Source organism: Octopus sinensis, linkage group LG1, assembly GCF_006345805.1.
Source record: "Octopus sinensis linkage group LG1, ASM634580v1, whole genome shotgun sequence".
NCBI lineage: Eukaryota > Metazoa > Mollusca > Cephalopoda > Octopoda > Octopodidae > Octopus > Octopus sinensis.
This window is the reverse complement of record NC_042997.1, coordinates 26,808,396-26,820,895: the sequence shown is the minus strand read 5'-3', so window position 1 is coordinate 26,820,895 and position 12,500 is coordinate 26,808,396. Positions and strand designations below refer to the sequence as shown.

The following is a 12,500-nucleotide window of genomic DNA, read 5'->3' as shown; positions in this document are numbered from 1 at the left end:
ATGACGCCGTGTCTAATAGAAGAGGAATGTGATAAAAGCCCACTTAATTTACTTCTGTGATAATTGCTGCTTATTATATGATTAGTTATTGTTGCTTTTATTTTGCGCTCCTATAGTTTGCTGTGATAAGAGTGGATGGACATGGTAGCATTTCTGTCTTCTCCCTTGTCGTTAATTCTCCTAATCTCTTTGACAGGTTATTGGTTCTGCTGTTGCTGTTAGTGTTGTTTCTGATACCATTGTTGCTGCTACTTATACAGCTGTTACTGTATTTTTTATTAATAATTCGTCTGTGATATATAAAGGTGGAACTTGACCACGAAAGACGGTATCACCTTCTAGGTCTCCTTCCACCGTCTTTCCCATGTCTTGAAAGAATGTATTTTAGAATTTTTCCTTCTAAGGCAAGTACCAAAATCAGTTAATCAGTCCCTTGCGATTCTAGTCAACTAAGAAAGATGGTGAAACAAATAAGTTAAGAAAAGCAAGTTTGCAAAAAGGGAAACAAAATAGAAACTCGTGGAATTTCCAACTCATCTTCGACTATTGTGACAAACTAAGTGGGTGACAACAACAACAAAAACAATCCTTTGTACTAAAGGCACAAGGCCTAGTATTTTTGGGGAAGGAGTGGACTAGTCGATTACATTGACCCCAGTACAATAATAATAATAACAACAATAATAAAATTTGTTTGTAGAATATTAATAAGATCCGAAATCACAAGAAGGGGAAAAATTGTTTATATCAACCAGATCCGCCGAAGAGATGAAACACAAAATCGACCTCAGCAAGATTTGAACTCAGAGCCAGAAGAAATAACACGACTGCTATGCATGGTTATTGATACGAATGATAAACTATAGTATCTACTATTATATTATTTACATTATACGTAAAATTTATAATATACCATCAGATATGCCGGTATGTTATATTATAATTGATTATATATTACTATTATCGTCACATCATACGAGCATATACAATACGATACATGACTTGAAATATTTATAACAGTTGTATAATGTAAACAAACCAATACACTTTGATAGATAATATAAATTCACAGATATAATATATCTGCAATTTAATCTATATCTCAGGTAACTTTTAGCAACAAGCAGACTATAAAAAGGAATGACTCATTTGCCACCGAAAGCGCTCATTGTTATGTCGCTGGGGCTATCAGAAATAGCCAAATCTTTAAGTTAAATCTTTTAGTTATTAAAAGGGATGTGCGCATGTACTCTCCGATTTGTGGGAATAGAATGGTGGGTTATTTACAAGGGGAACATATTTGATCTAAGATGGATCGAATCTCTCTTAGACCTACATAACAACTAGATATACTGGATAATATATATGTAACTAGGAAAAGCAGATATACTACAATACAAATCATAAGTGATAAATGTAACTGGACCAACAACCAGAAATACAATGCAATATATAGTAAATATTGTAAGTTGATTGATAAACAAACTAACAAACCAGCATAGCCAAGACTCAGTGTGCAAGAAATAGAAGCCATATCGCAACTAAATCATTCATCATACGTCTCGTCTTAAAAAATATAGAATGGGCAGTAACTTTAGACAATGTAGTCCAAATTACACTATGGCTAGAAAGAAAATATTATAATAGTAATTGGTAATGTAAGTTACGACAGGAATGTCTTTGCTCGTATATCTGTTGGTGGGCGTGACTGACATACTGCTAAAATTATAACGTACCTATCCTACGTGACATCATTGTCTATATGAAATGTTTGATATACAAGTAAAGCCTACTTACATAACACAGCTAAATAAAACGAATTGGTATCAGAATTCGAGCAGAAAACTACAGAAGCACAAACGCTTCATGTTTGGTGCCTAAATTTTCAGTTTTATAAATTGGAAGGAACATAACGAAATGAATAAAAGGACACACACACACACACACACACACACACACACACACACACACACACACACACACATACACACACACACACACACACACACACAGATGTAGGTAAAATGAAGAGTGTCATGCTCTTTGTTAAGAGCGAATCACAGAAGTCTTCTACAAAATTACGTGACAAAACAAGGAGAAGATAAACGAATCAAATCCGATGAATACGACACAAGGAAAGAAAAAAAAGAAAGAATAAAGGTGAGATACACAGAAAAGATAGAGAACAATTCACTAGTTTCTATTGACCTAATTGCAATTGCATGTAGATTTCGGAAGATTTTCAGTCAAAATCAAATAGCTATACACACAAACCGAAAATAAGTTATGGAATCAATGAGCGTAGTTTAAAAAATAACATTACTTATGTTTGTTAGTCGTTGAAATCATGAATATTAAATATATAGAAAATATCACTAGAGAAGTACCGTCAAGTTCCCTTTAAGTTTATTTCATGGCTTTCGACAACTACACTTTAGGTTGTAGACTTCAGTGCACCACCTCATAAAACTTTCTTGCATGCCTTGAATTGAGATACCTCTTTCGCAAGCATTGATGCATGTTCCCTGTTTCTCACAACCATTTATTTTTTCCCAACAAGCATTGACCCCGAGGACTTACGAACATGTATCACTTGCATCTATCTCACCAGTCAGATTAGACCAACAACTGGAGAAAAGCCGCCTCCCCATTTTTCTAAATTTATAAGTTGAGATCATCATAATTCTCTTGATCATCTCATTATAACCAAATCTATGGGATAACTTTCATGCCTTGGTTAACTTCTTGACAATAATATAATCTTAAGAGAATGAAACAGAAAACCAAAAGCCACATATTACGATTTATCGTAATACGATCAAGGGACATAAAGCATCCCGGAACATCATAAATATACAGTGCTGTAGTTATGTAACAGTCGCTAAATGTTAAACCGATGCAATTGCATTGGAAATGGCGCAACAAGACGATGTAAGCTATCATTTTCGATAAACACAGTTGGGGATATAGCAAACCTTTGATCTTAAGAAATGTAATATAAGGCTTTTTTGATCTGCAAGTCGTATACCATATATCTTGAAATTGCCCTTTATTTAAGAGTCTTCCACTTATGTGAATTAGGAATATTAAAGGAAGTCTCATAAGAATGTTAGAATTAATATAAATGCAAGTTATCTTAACGATAATAACCAAAATACCAATATTTATATACAAATCTGTTATCTGTTACTTTCTGTGGCTCGTCTAATATAAACTGCCGTATCAGACATGAAATTCAATGATACGTTATTGGAATTTGAAATAATAAGAAGCCCGGATAAAATAAGTTAACATTTATTGCAAAAGTAACAATTGAGTGATATGGAAAGACGTATACAAACTCAGAGAGAAGGAAAATAAAATGCGTACAAGATAGAAGAAATACGCTAAATGACACAGTTTATGACACGCAGAGAGAAGAAAATAAACTAAAGGAAATAGTAATAAAGAACATGAAGCCAGAGAGCTTGTACACCCAGCCATAACTCGTGGACGACTATGTTTTTGTTACATGTACCTTGGTTTCGTGAATTGTTTTAGATGCTTGTGTTCCAAGAAGAAATACACGTCCCCTCGGACCACCACCCTCGTCTAAGTGCGAAAAGAAAAAATGAACCAGCAAACCCTCTCCCATTAGATATCTCATCTGTGATATTCCGCAGTAAAGAGTACAAACCTAAAGCACAGCGATCTGGTTTATAGTCGTCATAGCTAATTTCAGGAGGCGCAATGGCCCAGTGGTTAGGGCAGCGGACTCGCGGTCGTAGGATCGCGGTTTCGATTCCCAGACCGGGCGTTGTGAGTGTTTATTGAGCGAAGACACCTAAAAAGCTCCACGAGGCTCTGGCAGGGGATGGTGGTGATCCCTGCTGTACTCTTTCACCACAACTTTCTCTCACTCTTACTTCCTGTTTCTGTTGTACCTGTATTTTAAAGGGCCGGCCTTGTCACTCTCTGTGTTACGCTGAATATCCCTGAGAACTACATTAAGGGTACACGTGTCTGTGGAGTGCTCAGCCACTTGCACGTTAATTTCACGAGCAGGCTGTTCCGTTGATCGGATCAACCGGAACCCTCGTCGTCGTAACCGACAGAGTGCTTCCATCAGCTAATTTCAGTTGAGTGGACTGGAACAATATCAAAGGAAATAATTTTCTCAAGGGCCAACTCTCCATCCATACAATGGATTACACTCACGGCCATATGATCTGTAGTTCACTCACCTTTCTGAGTTAGAGTCACACATAATATAATTTGCTTAATGCATTCTGTTTTCTACTAAGAATTTATTAAGTATATTGCTTAATATTTACGTTGTATTTTACGTGTATTTTATACATTAAAACGTAGGACAAAACGAAGAGGGAAAATCTAAAGAGATGGAAGAACAAACAGGGTTAAAGAAACCTCGACAAGCAAATAAAGCAAAAGTAATTCTTTTATTCTTTTACTTGTTTCACTCATTTGAGTGCGGCCATGCTGGAGCACCACTTTTAGTCGAACAAATCAACCCCAGGACTTATTCTTTGTTTGCCTAGTACTTATTCTATCGGTCTGATTTGCCAGACCGCTAAGTTACGGGGACGTAAACACACCAGCACCGGTTGACAAGCGATGTTGGACACACGCACACACACACACACAAACATATATATATATCTTTACTCTTTTACTCTTTTACTTGTTTCAGTCATTTGACTGCGGCCATGCTGGAGCACCGCCTTTAGTCGAGCAAATTGACCCCGGGACTTATTCTTTGTAAGCCCAGTACTTATTCTATCGGTCTCTTTTGCCGAACCGCTAAGTGACGGGGACGTAAACACACCACCATCGGTTGTCAAGGAATGCTAGGGGGACAAACACAGACACACAAACATATACACACACACTTATATATATATATACATATATACGACAGGCTTCTTTCAGTTTCCGTCTACCAGATCCACTCACAAGGCATTGGTCGGCCCGAGGCTATAGCAGAAGACACTTGCCCAAGATGCCACGCAGTGGGACTGAACCCGGAACCATGTGGTTGGTTAGCAAGCTACTTGCCACACAGCCACTCCTGCGCCTCTATATATATGCATATATATATGCATATATATGCATATATACGACGGCCTTCTTTCAGTTTCCGTCTACCATATCCACTCACAAGGCTTTGGTCGGTCCGAGGCTATAAGAAAAAATATTTGCCCAAGGTGGCACGCAATGGGACTGAACCCGGAACCATGTGGTTGCTAAGCAATCTACAGAAAACTCATGGTTATTAAAGCACAAAATTCTGTGATATTTAATAAGACCATATTTATCGCTAGAGACCACGTTAAATCTGATTGCTAAGGTTAGACGTTTCACCCGAGTGTTGTTGTGGGGATTTTTTCTCATGTGACACTTTTTACAACTAACAACAAAATAGTAAGTCGAAACATAAACAACGCTACCTTATTCTGCATAGCAATCCTACATAACAATCAACGCTTCTTGATCCCTTATTTCGTCGCCTATGACGATTCAGCTGCTCCGATGATGCGAACTCTACTAGCAATTCATTGAAATAATACGTTAGAGGGGAATATTTCCGATCTTATATATTTAAGATAAGTCTCAAACTGAATCTGTATGACGCAAGATGTTGAAACACTGGTACATGGAACTACTTGTAGAATCCATCCGATACTTTTTCCGGTTACAGGTACAATCCAATCACCCACATTCCTAACACTGGGGTCAAACCCAGCGCTTAGTATATAAAGGACAATAACTAAAGATGCTACGTAGAGACATTAAGCCCAGAATTTCAAGCTTACGATGCAAATATTTAAAAAATTAATTCTGGCTCTGGAATTGGATCAGGGACCGTTTAAGTGAAATAATCAATACATATGATATATATAAAACACAGCAAAGTGAAAATATTCGCTGATGACTCTAAGCTCCAGAAGATTATCAATGAAGAAGAAGATCAATTCCAATCTGATCTACATGCTGTGAATCAATGGGCAGACAAAAACAAAATGCAGCTAAAAGGAGGAAAATTTGAACTGATGGATTTTGGAAAAAAACTATGCTAAAACAAACATACTCTCTTCCTTCAGGGAAACTCTCACAGCATCTAATAATATCAGAGACCTAGGAGTAATTGTTGATAACAATCTCGGTAGGAGTGCCCACAGCAATAAGGTCGATATAGCTCGTGGATGAGCTTCTGGATCCCAAGAACCTTCCGGTCTAAAGAACGAGGCGTCATCATTCCACTAATCTGATCCTTTGTACGGCTACACCTCGAATACTGAAGCCCCCATACATAACAAACATCTCGAAAATTGAATCACCCAGAGTTCATTCACTAAATTAATTAAGGGGATGACTGATCTCGATTACTTGGACCGCCTTAAAGCATTGAAACACTATTCTCTGGAGCTCTGCCGTGAGCGATACATCATTTGCATGACTAGACCATCAGCATTGCCCAAGTGACCTCAGCATTAGCTTTAAAATTCATCCAAGGCTAGGAGCACGAGCCATACGTCCCCTACTCAGTTCAGGATCTCGACACATAAGTACACTGCAGCACAATTTCATTTCCTCAGCAGGCCCTGCCCTATTTAACATTGTCTCGAAACAGATCAAAGAAGAGAAGGGGCCCATTACCTTTAAATGGAACCTGGACAAATTTCTTCAAGGAATATCAGATAAGCCACCTATGCATGGATACAGCCTAAGCCACCTGTACCTGGATACAACTTACTCAATCCGCTCTATATTGGACTAACGTTTCTTATATCCGCTCAATATTCGACTAACGTTTCGTTCTGAAGCATATGCATATCGAGTTCTACACTATTCTCTTAATGCACACAAACACATGCATATGCATTTTAACAACAGGTTATCAATAATATTTAGATCACAGAACATACGAAGTTACACGCATATTGACTGGGATGGCACATCTCGTTTCACATTCTCGGGATTTAGACATCAATATCAACCTATAATTGTTTCAGCATATTTTATTTTTTTTAATAAACAACAGAGTAACACTTATAAAAGACGTGTAATACAGAATCTACGAAACTATGTTTTCGCCCAATTAGATTGTTATGCGTACAGAGAGAATGAGAGATGTTGGAAGTTGACTAACTTTTAACATGTATTATCAGTATGTAAACATGTGTACAAACACACACATATGCATGGTTGGAGGCATGTAGGTATATGAACAGATATGCATATTGCTGCTTGCATGCATACTTTTACATATATTTATGCATTAATGTGTCTGTATGTGTGTGTCTATGTATAATTATTGTTATCGCTTAAATTGCCTTCACATTATTTTGTATTTTGACACTTGTGTCGTAGACTCATTCGTTTAACTTTTGTCTTCATGGTGTATACATGTATTCATGGTGTAATCATGTCTTCATGGTGTATACATGCATTTAAATTTTCACCTCCCTTTCCTCTCTTCATTCTTATGTATAAAGTATATGTGTCTGTGGTCTTGTATACTTATACCGTTGCATTTTTTACGTTTGTATGTAAGATGTGGGCATTCTATGATATAATTATGTCTGCTATAATATTTAAAAATGTTTACATATCCATATAGCTTTACATATATCTACGTGTTTCTACATATGTATCCGTGCATGGATACATACAAACACACACACTTACACACACACACACAGACATAGGCACACACACACACAGACACACAAACACACACAAACACACACGCACACATACACATACTGTATATAGTGAAAAGTCAAACTCTGTAAGATGTCTGTAAGTTCATTAACTTTTGAGCTTATCTCGGTTCCCGACGCGTATAATTGACTGAGAGTATTAATTTCCTCAACAGAATAGTCTATCATTTATCCATAGGATTAACTCTCAGCGGTACTCGTTTCATTTGAGTAAACTCCAGCAATCTAGAATGACACACGCATAAAAATTCGCAATCATTAGTAGATGTTTTAATGTGAAAGGGACAATTAAATATTACGCTCGATGGAGGTATGGTCCCATTATTCTTTACTTATCTCAGAATATTTTATATCAGTAATTGGCGATTTACAATCCGTGAGTGTGTTTGAGTGTTTTGTGCACAAACGCGCACACATATTCATGTACACAGGCAGAAGACACACAGTCACTCACCCACCACACACACACACACAATTCCTTATGGTTTGAAATTATAAGTAAGAGAAAATAGTATTCAATACAAAAACGAGAATATAGACATTGAGCGTACTTTATTAGAAGTTAAGCCGTTTCGTATTCTAACTCTCTTCACCTCCTCTTCCTCTCTCTCTTTCTCTCTCTCTCACACACAGATACCCACCTCCTCATTTTAATATATATATATAAAAACAACAGAGACAGAGACAGACAGAAACAAGGAAAATACCACTTGTATTTGAACACTTTACAAATAGACATTTAAAAACTTTTATATATTTTTCTAAATTCAATTGTTTTCCATACTTAAAGTTGAAGAGTCTCAATGACTGAAACCGGTACTGAAATGTTTTTTTATAAAATTGTTTTAGCATTTTCTATCTAGACCTTTTTTTCCATATATATATATATATATATAATAGTTACTAGTGTAACCTACGTCAACAACAAAAAGAAAAACGGAAGATAAATGTTACGATATCTTACCTGGAGCAAGGTTTTAATCGCATCATATGTTTGGGATATAATATTTTCCTGAAATCAAAAGTAAAACAAACAAAGATTATAAACATTAAATGTAAGCGTATTATTTAAGAGTAAATACAACACTTGAAATGCCAAATATTTCATAAAATAAGAATAATGGTCTAGATTCGAATACAAAAGCATTGAGATATTTTAGTTTTCTTGGTATTAAATATATGTCACTGAACTGTCCAATTACTTGCCACTTGCTGTCACTACACAAATATACTTTTATATTTGAATAGGATCCAAACAGATGAAAAGATTTGTTTAAGTAACAATAAATACTATTTAGTGTCATTTCTCGAGTCAATACGGTTAAACGATATTTGAAATGTTCAGCTGTTCCTATGTTGAATATATAAATATATAATACAATTATGAAAGCAATAAAAGATTTAAACAATTTCGTTTACTTCACTTTAAAGTGAGGTATGATATTTTGCTGCAGAATTCTTCACTTTTATTTAACAAACAAGTCACAGTTACTTTGATTCTTTGTGCTCAATGTGAAAGACTATGAAATATACCAGTATGGTAGAATACTAGACTTAACCATATATTTTAGTGCTTCTGGGAAAATTATTTATCTATTTTCTGAGTTTCTGGTACTTTTTCCTAGCCCACGATCAGTACTGTAGCGATAAACATCTAGCTTAGTAAATATACACTTAGTATCTTCGAATGAATGCTAACACGTTTGCAAAGCTTCAGTTCTATCGATCTATCTACCCAACTATTTACACACACATACTTGCACCCACGCACACGCATACACACGTATATAATCTCTCTCTCTCTCTCTCTCTCTCTCTCTCCATATATATATATATATATATATATATATATATATATATAATATATATATATATATGTATATATACATACGGAGATGTACTTGCATAGTTAGTGACCTGATCTGGGATCGTGTGCTGGAACGAAAACGATTGCAGCGTGGAAGGTGTTTATAAGCCATTTAAGAGACACACAGAAACCGTTAGATTCACTTCAACATTTAAATTTTATTTTCCAAAATATTTTCGTCGCTTTGAGACCGCGACCTGTTCACTGACAAAATTCCGTGCTGCTAATCTAACGGTTTTTGTGTGTTTCGTAAATGGCTTATAAAGACCTTCCACGCTGCAATTACACACACACACACACACACACACACACATATATATATATATATATATAAACGACTGTTTGGTTTGATTCAGTAATTCATTTTCACAATTCATGAAATGCTATTTTACAACATTAATATTCATTTATTTTTCCCACCTACCCTTTGTACCATTTAGATGCACTCAGTTTTCAGCATTCTTCCAAACCTATGTCACTCACATAATTATTCTTATAAAGGCTTTGTAGTAAATTCTCAAATATATAAGCACGTTCACGGTATCATATGACGTATAATTCCCAAAGATGGAACCATACTATCATATATAACAATTCCTAAGTTCAAAGAGTTATTTTATTCCCAAATGCTAATGCGATATCTGTCGATATATGATTGCATGTAGATACATATTTTGGTGTTATTGTATATTGAATTAACCGACTTTTACAACTATATGCACGGGAGTTCGGTTTGCCGTGCAAATATGTAATAAAATAGGCTGAAATAATAGTATTCTCTAGGAATATATATATATATATATATATATTGCATGACCGCAACACACACACACGCGCGCGCGCGCGCACACACACATACAGATATATATATATACGTGTACTTCTTTCAATGGACAAGTGGAAGATGAAAGAGAAAATTAGCATCAATGAATTTCGACCGCGAAATGAAATAGGACGGAATTTCATTTTGTGAAGCATTCAATCCGTTCTTTCCATAGTTTCCATCACATTCTCTTCTAATTTGGCTCATCTTTAGAATAGGGATTTATTTCAAGTTGATTATTACGCACGTAGCTAATTGTGTAGATGACATAATAACTGACTGAATATATTATTTTGTAGATATTGGATCTAATGGGCCGAGACAAACCAAAATGAATGAACCCTCGTAGTATTTATGGACGGAATACATAAGTTGTATCTGCTATTTCACCATTATTCAGATACGTAATTTTGTAGAATTGGATGCAACTCAATATTTCTTTTAGTTTATAACAAGATATGGTACGTCATTTTAAAGCAGGTAACCCAGGAGGTCCCACAAATACATAGAATTTTCTTCCACTGGCATGTGACTGAATATTATTTTGTTTCGATAACTGCAAATAAAAGCTTTACGTTGAATCAAGAGCAATACATTGCTAGTAATTTGTCGTATAATGTCAGGCAAGTGAAAGGAAAATATTACATTCATGCGATTTAAGTTCTAAAATGAGGGGATTAAAACTGCATCGTACCGCTGTTGCGAAACGATTGAACGTGAATTATAAAACATTGATGCTCTAGTGAGATTGTTCTAACACACGTCACAAATGACTCAACTAGAAATATTCCGTGAATTCTATCTTTTATGTCAACTCATTCGGTTTCTCATAACACAATAGCATGAATCTATAGTAAAAAATATTATGATTAAGATTGCAGTCTAATATTTTCAAATTCAGTATGTCTTTTCTGAAAGTTAGGAAATTTATATATGCCTACTCTTCGATTTTTTATAAGCATTTTCCATAGATATAATATATTGAATTATAACTACAAATACGATAAATATTTGTTCATTTCTTATTTAGGCGCAGGGCTAGCAAATTGATGGGAGAGGAATAGTCGAGTACATCGATTTCAACGCTTGACTGGTACTTTATATCATCGACCCAGTGAAAATGAAAGTCATAATTGCATCTGACGGATATTGAACTTGGAATGGAATCTACCCGAACAAATAGCTTAACGTATTTTTACAACGTTCTAACAATTCTGTCAATCCACTACTCTACTCTACCATTAGTACTGCAACTAATAATTCTTTCACATTTTGGCACAAGGCCAGCAATTTTGGGGTAGGGGATACGTCAATTACGTCGATCCCGGTGTTCAACTGGTATTTATTTTATCGACCCCGAAGGAATAAAATAGAAAGGCAAAATCGGAAGAATTTGAACTCAGAACGTAAAGACAGACGAAATGCCGCTAAGCATTTTACACAGCGTGCTAAACACTCTACCAGCTCGCTGCCTACTACTGCAACTTTTATTGATAAACCATAATATCACTCTCCTCGACAGGAGTTGCAATTAGATGTTAATATTGCAACATGCAATACTTCTTGCATAGTGCAAAAATCAAAAGTACAAGTGAAATATTTAACACAATGAAATCTGTAAAATATAACGTGTCTTGAAAGGCACAACAATGCAGAGTGGACAATAATAATAACTGTTATAATTTAATTATCCATTGTCTGATATAATAATAAAATTTCGGAATATAAAAATTCCTTCTTCAGAAATCGCTAGGAATTGATCGAATCACTGCTATAATCGGTTTTTCAACGGTTACTGAATCTCTTTTTCCCGGAAGCCTCTCTGCAGTGGTCTCACGAAGCTCCTTCCGGAATTCCCCGTGAGAAGTGCGTGAGGGCGGCCATGTCTCAAGCTCGTGTGTGTTGGAACATCCGCAGTGTTGCTTTTAAGTTATGTATTATACGTGGAGTTTCTTTTCTTATTCTTTTATAATTCATAAGCATGTAATTAAAAATGAACTTACACGCATTCAGATGTAGCTAAACATTATATTGATTATCAACCTGTTGTTAATTTGGGCTCCTCGTCTGTCCATGAGGATAGCTT

The 12,500-nt window shown here is 35.6% G+C and overlaps 1 protein-coding gene across 6 annotated transcripts in view; it reads right to left on the bottom strand.

Moving 5' to 3' along the window:
- LOC115213509 (TWiK family of potassium channels protein 18-like) overlaps positions 1–12,500 on the bottom strand; it is a 402,881-nt gene that overhangs the window by 246,889 nt on the left and 143,492 nt on the right. For all 6 annotated transcript variants that reach the window (XM_036514014.1, XM_029782530.2, XM_029782522.2 and 3 more), the window contains exon 2: positions 8,689–8,736. The gene's annotated coding sequence lies outside the window, so the exon portion shown is untranslated. The remainder of the gene's footprint in view (positions 1–8,688; positions 8,737–12,500) is intronic.